The sequence below is a fragment of the Dendrobates tinctorius genome, unplaced genomic scaffold (assembly GCF_039654945.1).
Source record: "Dendrobates tinctorius isolate UK_male_01 unplaced genomic scaffold, ASM3965494v1 ptg000270l, whole genome shotgun sequence".
Taxonomy (NCBI): Eukaryota; Metazoa; Chordata; class Amphibia; order Anura; family Dendrobatidae; genus Dendrobates; species Dendrobates tinctorius.
In genome coordinates, this window is record NW_027361937.1 from 1,060,785 (window position 1) to 1,074,910 (window position 14,126).

Here is a 14,126-nt window from a genome sequence, read left to right on the forward strand (position 1 = left end):
TGATATTTCCGGTACCAGAGATAATGGTGTCTGTATGTACTACGTGCAGCACATGTGTGGCAACCGTATGCCACATCAGGACCACAAGGACGGCTGCTGGGGAAGTAGCGCTACTGTAAGCTGCTGTCCCCCGGCGGCTGTCATTCTCCCCTGCTCTGCCTCGATCAGCGCGAGCAGAGGAGAATGAATGAATTAAAAACTGACCTGCTGTGACCTCAGGACCTTAGTAGAATGCAAGTGATAACGTCACAGATCTTGAACTGCCGTGACCTCATCACTTGCATTTTTCCATGGACCGGAGGTCACAGCAGGTCAGTTTTTCACTCATTCATTCTTCCCTGCTAGGCAGAGCAGGGGAAAATGGATGACAGTCGTGTTCAGCACCTGCACACGGAGGACAGTGTACATTGTTTTCCACGTGCGGCACGTTTTGCAGCCTGTGTGTCCAGGTGAAAACCGACATGTCTGCGTGTTTTGCTCACGGACACATGGTCTGTGAAAACACGCTGACGTGCATAAACTCATTCATTTGAATGGGTCTGTGTGTGTCAGTGTCTCTGGTACGTGATGAAACTGTGACTACGCGTACCGGAGCCACTGACATGTGAAACCAGCCTAAGTCGCAGCAAGTCTATGGGTGCCCAAAAACACTCAAATCATCTGATTATTACATATACATTCCAATGATCAACATGGGATTCTATTTGGCCTTGTAAAAGTTATTAAATGTTCATGTATGAAAACAGATGCCATATCGATGTAAAAAAAAAAAAAACACAGATGATATATGACACACGTAAAAAACAATCGTCCACTTTTTGCTGGATGAAAATGGGACAATTTTTCATACGCTCATCTTACCCCGGCCTTAGGCCTCAATGCAGATGAAAAAAGCGTCCAGTGCCTCGAGGTGACGGAGGAGGACAAGGCTGGAGGAGGAGTGTGGTGCCGAAGTCAGCGGCTGTGAGTACTGCGATCTCAATATGTATTGAACAACAGCAGCACAGGCAGGATGGGTGAGCATATAATAGCATGGGGGACCAAGATGGGGAGCATATACACTAGGCTGGGGAGCATATACAAGGAAGGGTGAGCATATAATAGGATGGGGGACCATAAACCAGACTATTGAACCTGTTCTATGCCCGTGTGGCGAGCATTTTTATCGAAACATTTTTGTGCTACACACGTGGTCAAAATTGTTGGTACCCCTCGTTTAATAACAGAAAAACCCACAATGGTCACCATGGGGGTACCCAGGACCAAAACTAAGGGGGGGGGCAAGCCATGGTCAGGCACGCGGCAAATTTTAGGCCACGCCCCGGTCACACCCATTTCACAACTAGCCACACCCATATCCACACCCCAACCACACCCGTGTAGCACTACTAATCACACTGATTGGTACTGAGGGCACAGTGGAAAAGAAAGAACAGAGAGAGAGAAAAAAAGAACAGAGGGAGAGAAAGAAAGAACAGAGAGAAAGAAAGAGAGGAAAGAAAGAACAGAGAGAAAAAAGGGAACGAAAGAAAGAATAGAGAGAAAAAAGAAGGAAAGAAAAAACAGAGAGAAAGATGGGAAAGAAAGAACAGAGAGAGAAAGAGAGGAAGAACAGAGAGAAAGAAAGAGGGGAAGAAAGAGGGGAAGAAAGGAAGAAAGAACAGAGAAAGAAAGAAAAAGAAATAAAGAACAGAGAGAGAGAAAGAAAGGGGGCAGAAAAATAGAACAGAGAAAGAAAGAAAGAGGGGGAAGAAAGAACAGAGAGAAAGAAAGGGGAAGAAAGAACAGGGAGAGAGAGAAAGAACATAGAGACAGAAAGAAAGAACAGAGAGAGAAAGAAAGAACAGAGAAAGAAAGAACAGAGAGAGAAAGAAGAAAGAACAGCAAGAGAAAGAAGAAAGAATAGTGTTACACCGCTCCGTCATACTCACCTGGCCTCCGCTCCCACGCCTCAGCCGGCCTCCGCTCCCACGCCGCAGCCTCTCCCCACCCGACGGCCACGGCGGTCACCTCTGACGGGCTCGCGGCCGACGCCATCTCTGCATGCAATGCGCATGCGCCATAGGCCACGGCCGCGCCTCCCTTCTGCTTCTTGTGCTCCGGCTGTGCCCTGACCTGGAAGCACCTTCGGACCAATGGCAGACCAGACGGGGCCATATCAGGCCGCTTCCCCCTGAGGGAGGCGCCTGATCGTTGTGTTACCTTGCACACTGGACCCTGCTTCCTGCTGTGCTCTCTGCAACCTCTCGGTTCCGTCCGCGGTGTTTCCTGCAGCAGCCTCGCAGCCCTGTCTCCCGTGTTCCCTGCATTATACTCCAGTCCTGCTCCAGCGTTCCTGTTCCTTCCTACTCCAGTCCTGTTCCTGTGTTCCAGTTCCATCCTACTCCAGTCCTGCTCCAGCGTTCCTTGTTATGAAGGAGGCAAAAATAGGTATTAGACCTACCGGTAATGATGTTTCCAGGAGTCCATCCTGACAGCACCATGGAGGACGTCCTCCTCCTCCTTACAGGGACAGGAAAGCACACGAGAGGTTAAAAGGCCATGTCCCACCCCCTTTCCCTCAGTGATTTGAAAAGTACCACAAGGTGGATGATGCTAGTAACGGTTTAATGAAACAATCATATTACAGCATATGACATAACATAATACAACATAGTATAACATAACAGGGAGGGAACTACCCGTGCTGTCAGGATGGACTCCTGGAAACATCATTACCGGTAGGTCTAATACCTATTTTCCAGGACGTCCACCTGACAGCACCATGGAGAGTACCAAAGCACCTCCTCAGGGTAGGATTACTGCCTGGAGAACTTTTCTCCCAAATGCGGTTTGTTGGCCAGCTAACACATCTAGTTTGTAGTGTTTGCAGAATGTATTAAGACTAGCCCAGGTTGCCGCTCGACAAATTTGATCAACTGACGCCCCCGCCCGCTCGGCCCATGAGGCCGATACCGCCCTCGTAGAGTGGGCTTTTAAGGAATCAGGCGGGCTGGCTCCTTCAGCCTGGTAGGCATCCGAGATTACTGAGGTAATCCAACGCGCGATGGACGCCTTAGAGGCCTTCTTCCCTTTATTCCTACCTCCAAAGAGAACGAACAGGTTCGGGTCGACACGCCAACTATTGGTGGCCTCTAGGTATTCTATAACTGCGCGCCTCACGTCTAGCGAGTGGAGCCGCCGCTCCTTCTCATTTCGGGGATTATCGCAGAAAGAGGGTAACACTACCTCCTGGTTCAGATTTCTTGTAGAGGCCACCTTCGGGGTAAATGCCGGGTCTAACCTTAGGATTATACTATCCTCTCTTATCTGGAGGTATGGATCCTTAGTGGATAGGGCCTGGATCTCCCCTATTCTTTTGGCCGTGGTAATGGCTACTAGAAAGGCCGTTTTACGAGTGAGAGCAGGGATGGCTATCTTCTCACTAAGGGCGAAAGTGTCCGAGCAGAGGAACCGAAGTACCAGGCCCAGGTCCCATGGCGGGGTGAGCTGCCTAATCGTGGAGCGCAGGCGCTGTGTGGCTTTTATAAACCTTATCACCCAGGGATGTGCAGCTAACTGATAATCGAAGAAGGCGCTCAAAGCTGAAACCTGGACTTTTAGAGTGCTGGGCTTGAGGCCTTTATTAAAACCTGCCTGCAGGAACCCTAGTATGTTAGGGAGATCAGGGGTGCCTGCCACGAGCTCTGACCTGCCACCCTCCAGACAGAATCTTTTCCATATCTTCCGATAAATTGCCGACGTCACCGGCTTCCTGCTGGCCTGTAGGGTGGATATGACCTGCTCCGACAATCCTTTTGCCTTCAGGATGTCCCTCTCAGGATCCAAGCCGATAAATGGAGTCTTGCTGGGTCCGGGTGGTGGATCGGGCCCTGGTGGATGATGTTCTCCCACAAGGGCAGCTCGACTGGATCTTCTACTGCCATGGCTCCCAGAAGGGAAAACCAGCTTCTCCTCGGCCAGTATGGCTCTATCAATATCACTCTTGCGTGGTCCTCGCGTATCTTTCTGAGCACTGCCGGTATGAGGGCCAGTGGTGGGAACGCATAAGAGAGGGATTCTCCCCAAGTCTGACTCAGGGCGTCTACGCCTTCTGGATGGTCCATCGGATTTAGGGAGTAGAATCTGGGAACCTTCGAGTTCTTCCGGCTTGCGAAGAGATCTATACTGGGGTTCCCCCAGCGCTGACAAAGCTGGTCGAAGATCTCTACGTTCAATTCCCACTCTGTCGGGTGGATCTGTTGTCTGCTCAGGTAGTCTGCCACTTCGTTTTGGGAACCCTCTAGATGTACCGCGGTCACGGATCGAACTGTCCGTTCTGCCCACGTGAATATCTTTTCCGCCAGTGCCTGTAGTGGTTGATGTCTGGTTCCTCCTTGGTGTTTCAGGAATGCCACTGTTGTTGTATTGTCGGATAAAATGCGAACATGACGACTCTTTAGTACCGACCGGTTTCTCCGCAATGCTTCCCAGACCGCGAAGAGTTCCTTGAAATTGGAGGATCTGGCCTTGATACTTGCTGGCCACTTCCCCTGGAAGATCTTCCCTTCTATGTGGGCTCCCCATCCCCACGCACTTGCGTCTGTGGTGACTACCACGTATGGAGAGGTTGTCCAATGCACGCCCACCTGAAGGTTCCTGGCCTGTAACCACCAGCGAAGGGACTCCTTTACTCGTCCTGAGAGCCTTAGGGGTTTGTCTAGCGACGCCTGACTCCTGTCCCACCTCGCGAGAATCTCTCTTTGTAACAACCGCGAGTGGAATTGGGCCCAACGGACACACTGGATGCAGGCCGTCATGAGGCCCAGGACCTCCATTGCTTCCCTTATGGAGCATTGACGCTTCAACAGGCCTCTGGTTCTGGCCTGAATGGACTTCTGCTTCTGCTCAGGTAGCCAGGATATTCTGTCGGCTGAGTCTAGGAGGACTCCCAGGAATACCTTTCTGGTGTCTGGTGTGAGGTCCGACTTCTCCCAGTTGATCACCCAGCCCAGGAACTCCATCACAGTAGTTGTTCGGATCCTGTCTCGGATGAGCGCTTCTTTGGATCTTGCCACCAGTAAGAAGTCGTCCAGGTACGGCACAATCACAATACCCTGATCTCTCAGGTAGGCCACCACCTCTACCACCAGCTTTGAAGATCCGACCACATTGCGGAGTCCTCCTGGACGACAGTGGGGGCAATATATCTGTCGGGGGGAGGAGAATAGAGCTCTATCCTGTAACCTTCCCTGATGGTTCTGAGGACCCACTGATTGTTGGTGACTCGTGACCAGTTTGCTGCAAAGTGGCGAAGTCTCCCCCCAATGCCTATGGCGTCATTGTCTCCTCGATATAGATGTCGATGCAAATGGGGGACCTCTGTTCCTCCCACTTTGGCTGAAGGAGCCTTTGTAGGAGCTTCTATTAGACCTCGCCCGGCCCCTAAACTCGGACTGCCCTCTGAAGAAGGAGCCTCTCCGAAAGGACTGGGACCGCCTGGGCTTTTCTTCCGGGAATCCCTTATTCTTATCGGACACCAGCTCAAGGATATTATCCAGGGCTGGACCAAACACCCTCAGACCCGAGAAAGGGATGGCACATAACTTTGCTTTAGAAGGGTTATCCCCCGACCAGGATCTAAGCCAGACTGCTCTCCGGGCCGCATTAGAGAGGGAGCTGTTTCTGGCCGCAAACCTAACTGATTCCGCCGACGTATCCGACAGGAACGCCGTGGCTGATTTCAAGAGAGGAAGAGATGCTAGTATCTCTGACCTCGGGGTCTTGTTGGTTAGGTGTTCCTCCAACTGCCCCAACCACAGGAACATAGACCTAGCCACCGAGGTGGCTGCTATGTTGGCTCTAATCAGGGCCGCCGACGTCTCCCATGCTCTTTTTAACAAGACGTCCGCCTTTCTATCCATCGGGTCTCGAAGACCGGATGAGTCCTCGGCTGGGATAGCCGACTTCTTAGTAACCTTGGCGACTGGGACGTCGATCTTAGGGACTTCTTCCCACGCCCGAGTTTCCTCGGGATCGAAGGGCAGTCTATTTTTAAAGTCTCGGGAGAGTGTCAACCGACGCTCTGCTTCTTTCCACTCCTCCAGGATCATTGCTTTGATGTGCTCGCTTACAGGGAACACCACCTGTTTGCGGGACACCAGTCCTCCAAACATTAAGTCCTGTCTGGACTGTGGCTTAGGGACTTCTTCCATCTGCATGGTATTTCTGACCGTGTGTACCAGCTCGTCCGTATCCTCCAGTCTGAATAGGTACTTTCTGTTCTGCTCCTGACTATCCCCCAGGATCTCGCCTTCTTCCTCCTGATCTGAGTCTCGGAAATCGGATTCCTCGCTAGGGCTCGATACTGGGACTGGTTCCCACCTCGGACGCTTGCGACTTGGCCCAGGGCTGGGGGATCGACGCCGGGTTGTAGAGGCCTGAATCTCTTCCCTTATCAGCGACCTCATTTCGGAAAGTAGAGATGGCTGTTCCTCGCCTATGACCCTGGAGGTACAGGGACCGCATAGGGTCTTGCTATAGGTGTCTGGCAGCTTTACTCTGCACACCGGACATCTGACTGATTTGGAGGTGGCTTTCGCCGGGTCCTTCCCCGAGGGGGACTCTGCCGGGGTTCCCTTTTCCTGATAACATAAGGGGCACCTCATCAGATCTGGGCTGTGGGGACGGGTGGGGAGGGTGGTCTGCGCTATGCGCACTTACCCCTCCACCAGATGCAGTGTTGCCTTCCATCCCCTGGCGTCCGATGCAGTCACACAGCCTGGAACGACCTGTGATGACTCTGGAGAACGCTGTGGTCCAGGAGCGCGCGCGCCCTGGATTTGAAACCGGCATCTGACGTCACCGGATGTGACGCTGGTAAGCCGCGCCTCCACTTCCTGCCGGGCATCTGCGCGCGACCGCGCTCGGCGCGTGCAGGGAGCCGCCTCCCCGCCTGCTATGGCGCTCCGGCCTCCAATGCCCAGCCGTCGGCGTCGTCCTGCGGGTACTCGGCCCGCCGCGGCCGATTGCGCCCACTTCTGTCGGTGCCCGCACGGCCAGCCGCCTGCGGGGAGCCGACCCGTCCTGGAGCCGAGAGCCCCCCCACCGGGAGGAACGGCTCCCTCCAGGAGCGTCGTCCTGCTCCTGGCCTTTGGAGCCGAGGGACTCCCCACCGGGAAGTTTCGGCCCCGGGACCTCTTGACAGGGGAAGGATTGGACCGGCCGCACGATCCCCTGGGCCCCTCCGGTAAGCTCTCGCGTGTCCCTCCGTGCAGGGACAGGAAAAACACTGAGGGAAAGGGGGTGGGACATGGCCTTTTAACCTCTCGTGTGCTTTCCTGTCCCTGTAAGGAGGAGGAGGACGTCCTCCATGGTGCTGTCAGGTGGACGTCCTGGAAAACAGAAATACTAGCTAAGTCCAGAAATCCAGAGAAGTTGGCAGCTATTGGATTGCAGACCCCTGAACCTATCAACAACAACTAGCAGTAGCTGTGGGGGGTTCCTACGGTGCCCTAGACCCCTCGATCACAGCCGGAGAACTACATAGCCTAAAGACAGAAAGGGAAATCTAAACTGCCCCAGAGCAAACCCCAAAGCAATAGGCAGCCCCCAACAAAAAATGACGGTGAAGCAAGATGAAAAAACACACAGATAGAAAGATAGGCTGAGCAAATGATGGGGCCCAAGCTAACTAAGTAGGACAGGATAGGAAAGCTGCTGTCTGCAATCCGCCAAAAACCCTATCAAAACAAGGGCCAACGGGCTGATAGGGAAAACGGCCCTGAAGACGCTAGGCTTCAAAAAGACTATATCAGCACTCAGGTATTTTCTGAAGACAGCAAAAAGGAATTCAACTCACCCCAGCAGGGAATGGCAGAAATTCGGAAAAACAAGGCCAAAACAAAACACAAATGCAAAAAGCAGTGCAGAAAACTTAGCTTTTGAGGAGCAGGAATCAGACTGGTCTCCTAGAATCCCTCAGAGAGATCACCAGCAAGGCAGAAGGGCGTCGGCTGTCATATCCAGTCAGAAATTCCCGTCACCCAGTCATCATCATCACACCCAGGTGCTTGGTAATCAGCCTCACTACCTTCCTTCACCAGAAGAGGGAGTTCATCAGACCTCAATGGTGAAGGGGAAAATGAACTCACAACAGTTCCTGTTCCATTCTACTCCAGTCCTGTTCCTGTGTTCCAGGTCCATCCAACTCCAGACCTGCCACCGGTGTTCTTGCTCCATCCAGCTATCCATACTCCTACTTCAGTTCTATCTCCTGTGTTCTGCTCCAGCCATCTCTCCATATTCCAGCCTTACAGTCTACGCTTCAGTCCCGCACTCCTACTCCAGTCCATTCTGAGCCGCCCCTCTTGGTACCGGCTACCGTGGTACTTGAACCCCTGGGCCTGCTCCTAACGGTCCCTGTATAGGGGTCGGTTCCATCTGGCAGCTCGCCCAGGGCCCCTCGGTGCCACGGTCCAGAGGGTCCACTCCTGGAGATTCCGGCTCCTGCCCATCCACGCTAACAAACAGAGAGAGAGAGAAAGAAAGAGGGGAAAGAGAGAGAAAGAAAGAACAGAGAAAGAAAGAAAGAACAGAGAGAGAAAGAAGAAAGAACAGAGAAAGAAAAAACAGAGAAAGAAGAAAGAACGAGGGGAAATAATGAAAGAATGAGGGGAAAGAAAGAAAGAACAGAGAGAGAAAGAAGAGAGAGAAAGAAAGATTCTATAAAGATACTATAGCAGCCTGGCTCACATTGTAATGCCCACCTGAGCCTCCCGGTGCAGGACATATCATGATCTGCTCACATGGCCGGCATCCTCGATTCCAAGGCACCCACCCGATTCTGGTGGAATGTCCTGTGCGAGTTTTAAAGTGCGCCTCGGGGCTCCGCCGTGTACTCCTGCGTTCGCAGGAAAAGTAAGCTCCCGGCTAGGACAGCGGGGCAGAATCTCAAAATCGGGACTGTCCCGCTGGATCCGGGATGGTTGGGAGGTGTGAATGCTCCCCACCATACACCTTGTACACGCACGGCTTCGCACACCTCATACACATACGGTTCCTCTTTGTATGCCTCGTACACACACGGCTCCGCTCCGTACACCTCGCGCATACACACGACTCCACTCAGTACACACATGGCTCCACTCCATAAACCTCGTTCACATGCGGCCATGCTCCGTACACCTCGTACACACACATGGCTCCACTCCGTAAACCTTGTACACATGTGGCTCTGCTCCATACACCTCGTTCACACGCTGCTCCGCTCTGTATGCCTCGTACACACACATGGCTCCACTCCGTAAACCTTGCACAAATGCGGCTCTGCTCCATACACCTCATACACTGTTAGGCTGGCGGAACGCACCAAATAAAATGATAAAGAGGTGCGTTCGCAGAATGGGTTCCACCGTGCAGAGATGGAATACTGCAGCTAAGTAATGGCAGATACTATATGGCGGTGTAATAAGCGAACACACGTGGGTTAACGTCACCCGGTGTGTACGAGGCAGACTCTGTTGCATCACAGAGCCGCACTACCGCCAAATATAATCGCCGAAGCCTGTTAAGCTCACAAAGCTCGGCGAAGTGAGCGCTGGTGTAAAGTCACAGGACTCTGCCCCAAGACACAGGGTCGGAGTCCCTCTATACTCACCAGCAATCGGCGCTGCCATAGATGCGACACTTATGTGCCTTGCGCTGGATGGCACAATATGGCGCTACATGAGGTGCTGACCTGGAGCACTGTGGCCTATAGCCTAGCCACTGACAGGCGCTGACTCTAACCACTAGACCCTAACAACAGGCACAACCAAGGGTAGGGGTTTCCAATGAGTCAGTCACCAGATACATGCATCCATCATCATACACATCTTTAGCATAAGAGTCTATACTAGCACATGGCCGAGCGGCCATGCGACTCTTTCATAGTGGCGTCCTTCTGGGACCTTCCCAGTGGTGGACCAATCCAAGCAGGAGCGGGACCTGCGCATGTGACCTCCGACCTCCAACGAGAGGTCGTCCCACGGGCATGCTCAGTAGGCAAAATACAGGACTTAGTCCCTGGAGCGTCTGTTGCTGCTGATTCTAGCATGGTGTTACAGCAGAGCTTGAAGGAGCAATCAGACACCTAGCATTAGCCTGGGCAAGACGTCTGGACCGACGCCTCTGCTGAGCAGGAATCTCTGCAGCCGCAGAGGAATGGGAAACCGCAGAGGACATGGCTCGAGATTCCCCCTGTGCAGTAAGAGAAACTCGATGCCTTACATACACACACATGGTTCCACTCTGTAAACCTTGTACACATGTGGCTCCGCTCTGTACGCCTCGTACACATGCGGGTACGCTCCGTACACACAGGGTTCCATTTCGTACACACGTGGTTCCGCTCCGCACACCCACGGTTCCGCTCCGTACACCTCGTACACACATGGATCCGCTCCGTACACCTCGTACACACACCCACAGTTCCGCTCCATACACCTCGTATGTACGCGGCTCCACTCCGTACACCTTGCACACAAGCAGCTCCGCTTCGTACACACGTGGCTCCGCTCCGTACACCAAGTACACACACATCTCTGCTCCGTACACCCTGTAAACCCCTCCTGACCCCACAAACTTCCCTCATCCAGCACCATGGCAACCAGCACAGCAGAGTCCTGCATACAGGCCCCTGATCATGTGACCCCTGACTCCTCCCCTCTTGTGACCTCATCATAGGTCCTGTGCACACAGAGCAGCCCAGCGACGTCATTGCTGGGATTTATTAGCAGTGAGGGGCTGCGGTGGATCTCTCTGGGAGGGTGAGGATGGGGCGGCGGGAAAAGTAAACTCGCTCTCCACTACCCTGGCCAGGAGGTGTTCTTTAGTTGTGCACCACTGCTTCTAGGGGGTGGGGGGGGGCAGTTGCCCCCCCCCCCGCCCTATGGTGGATACGCCCATGATGGTCACAGAAATAACTTGAATCTGACAAAAGTAATAATAAATCAAAACTCTTTGAAAATAAACAAATGAAAGTCAGACATTGCTTTTCTACCATGCTTCCACAGAATTAAAAAAAAAAAAAATAAAACTCATGAAATAGACCTGGACAGAAATGATGGTACACTTACCTTAATATTTTGTTGCACAACCTTTTGAGGCAATCACTGCAATCAAACGATTCCTGTAACTGTCAATGAGACTTCTGCACATCTCAACAGGTATTTTGGCCCACTCAAGAGCAAACTGCTCCAGTTGTCTCATGTTTGGAGGTTGACTTTTCCAGACTGCATGTTTCAGATCTTTCCAAAGATGCTCAATAAGATTTAGGTCAGGGCTCATAAAAGGCCACTTCAGAATAATCCAGTGTATCATTTTTAGCTGTGTTTTTTGGGTCATTATCCTGTTGAAAGACCCATGACCTGCGACTGAGACCAAGCTTTCTGACCCTGGGCAGCACATTTCTCTCTAGAATCCCTTGATAGTTTTGAGATTTAATTGTACCCTGCACAGATTCTAGATACCCTGTGCCAGATGCAGCAAAGCAGCCCCAGAATCCAACAGAGCCTTCTCCATGTTTCGCAGTAGGGACAGTGTTCTTTTCTTGATATGTTTCATTTTTCCATCTGTGAACATAGAGCTGATGTGCCTTGCCAAAAAGTTCAATTTTTGTCTCATCTGTCCATAGGACATTCTCCCAGAAGCTTTGTGGCTTGTCAACATGTAGTTTGGCAAATTCCAGCCTGGCTTTTTTATGATTTTTTTTCAACAATGGTGTCCTCCTTGGTCATCTGTCATCTCCCATGAAGTCCACTTTGGATCATACAATGACGGATGGTATGAGCTGACACTGATGTTCCTTGAGCTTGAAGTTCACCTTTAATCTGTTTACAAGTTTTTCTAGGCTCTTTTGTTACCATTCGTATTATCCGTCTCTTTGAATTGTCATCAATTTTCCTCCTGCGGCCATGTCTAGTCCCATGGATCTTACATTTCTGAATAATATATGCAACTGTAGTCACAGGAACATCAAGCTGCTTGGAGATGGTCTTATCACTTTTACCTTTAACATGTTTGTCTATAATTTTCTTTCTAATCTCCTGAGACAACTCTTTCCTTCGCTTCCTCTGGTCCATGTTGAGTGTGATACACACCATGTCATCAAACAGCACAGTGAGTATCTGTAGCCTTGTATACAGGCCCTCTCACTGATTCCAAGATTGTAGACACCTGTGATACTAATTAGTGGACACACCGTTATTTAACATGTCCCTTTTGTCACATTATTTTCAGGGGTACCATCATTTCTGTCCAGGCCTATTTCATGAGTTATATTTTTTTATTCTGTGGAAGCATGGTTGAAAAGCAATGTCTGACTTTCATTTGTTCATTTTCATAGATTTTTTTATTTATTATTACTTTTGTCAGATTCAAGTTATTTCTGTGACCATTGTGGGTTTTTCTGTCATTAAACGAGGGATACCAACAATTTTGACCACGTGTGTATGTTAACCCCTTTACCCCCAAGGGTGGTTTGCATACATGTTAATGAGCGGGCCAATTTTTACAATTCTGACCACTGTCCCGTTATGAGGTAATAACTCTGGAACGCTTCCATGGATCCCAGTGATTCTGACACTGTTTTCTCATGACATATTGTACTTCATGAAAGGGGTAAAATTTCTTTGATATGACTTGCGTTTATTTGTGAAAAAAAATGGAAATTTTGAGAAAATTTTGAAAATTTCACAATTTTTCAACTTTGAATTTTCATGCCCTTAAATCACAGAGATATGTCGCACAAAATACTTAATAAGTAACATTTCTCACATGTTTATTTTACATCAGCCCAATTTTGGAACCAAAATTTTTTTTTGTTAGGAAGTTATAAGGGTTAAAAGTTGACCAGCGATTTTTCATTTTTACAACACCATTTTTTTTTAGGGACCACATCACATTTGAAGTGACTTTCAGGGGTCTATATGATAGAAAATATCCAAAAGTGACACCATTCTAAAAACTGCATGCCTCAAGGTGCTCAAAACCACATTCAAGAAGTTTATAAACCCTTCAGGTGCTTCACAGGAACTTTTGGAATGTTTTAAAAAATGAACATTTAACTTTATTTCACAAAAAAACTACTTCAGGTCCATTTTTTTTTATTTTCCCAAGGGTAACGGGAGAAATTGGAACCCAAAAGTTATTGTGCAATTTGGCTGATACCCCATATGTGGGGGTAAACCACTGTTGGGCGCATGGCAGAGCTTGGAAAGGAAGGAGTGCTGTTTGACTTTTTCAATGCAAAATTGGCTGGAATTGAGTTCGGACGTCATGTCGCATTTGGAGAGCCCCTGATGTGCATAAACAGTGGAAACCCCCCAATTCTAACTCCAACCCTAACCTCAACACACCCCTAACTCTAATCCCAACTCTAACCATAACCCTAACATACCCCTAACCCTAATCCCAACCCTAATACTAGCCCTAACCCTAATGGCAAAATGGAGATAAATACATTTTTTTTATTTTATTATTTTTCCCTAAATAAGGGGGTGATAAAGGGGGGTTTGATTTACTATTTATAGCGTTTTTATGTTTGGCAGCTGTCACATGCTAAAAGACGCTTTTTATTGCAAAAAATAGTTTTTGCATCACCACATTCTGAGAGCTATAATTTTTCCATATTTTGGCCCACAGAGTCATGTGACGTCTTATTTTTTGCGGGACCAGTTGACGTTTTTAGGCACATGAAATTTTTTGATCACTTTTTATAATGATTTTTGGGAGGCAGAATGAACAAAAACCAGCAATTCATGAATTTCTTTTTTTTTGAGGGGTGGGAGCGTTTATACCGTTCCCTGTTTGGTAAAATTGATAAAGCAATTTTATTCTTTGGGTCAGTACGATTACAGCGATACCTCATTTATATCATTTTTTATGTTTTGGCGCTTTTATACAATAAAAACAATTTTATATAAAAAATAATTATTTTTGCATCGCTTTATTCTGTGAGCTATAACTTTTTTATTTTTTCGCTTATGACGCTGTATGGCGGTTCGTTTTTTGCGGGACAAGATGACGTTTTCAGTGGTACCATGTTTATTTATATCCGTCTTTTCTGATCGCGTGTTATTCCACTTTTTCATTGGCGGTATGATGAT

At 49.5% G+C, this 14,126-nt stretch overlaps 1 protein-coding gene across 1 annotated transcript in view; it reads right to left on the reverse strand.

The window, feature by feature from the left end:
* Positions 1 to 14,126, reverse strand: part of LOC141069617 (regulator of G-protein signaling 9-binding protein-like) — a 66,696-nt gene that overhangs the window by 17,696 nt on the left and 34,874 nt on the right. The gene's annotated exons all lie outside the window — the stretch shown is intronic.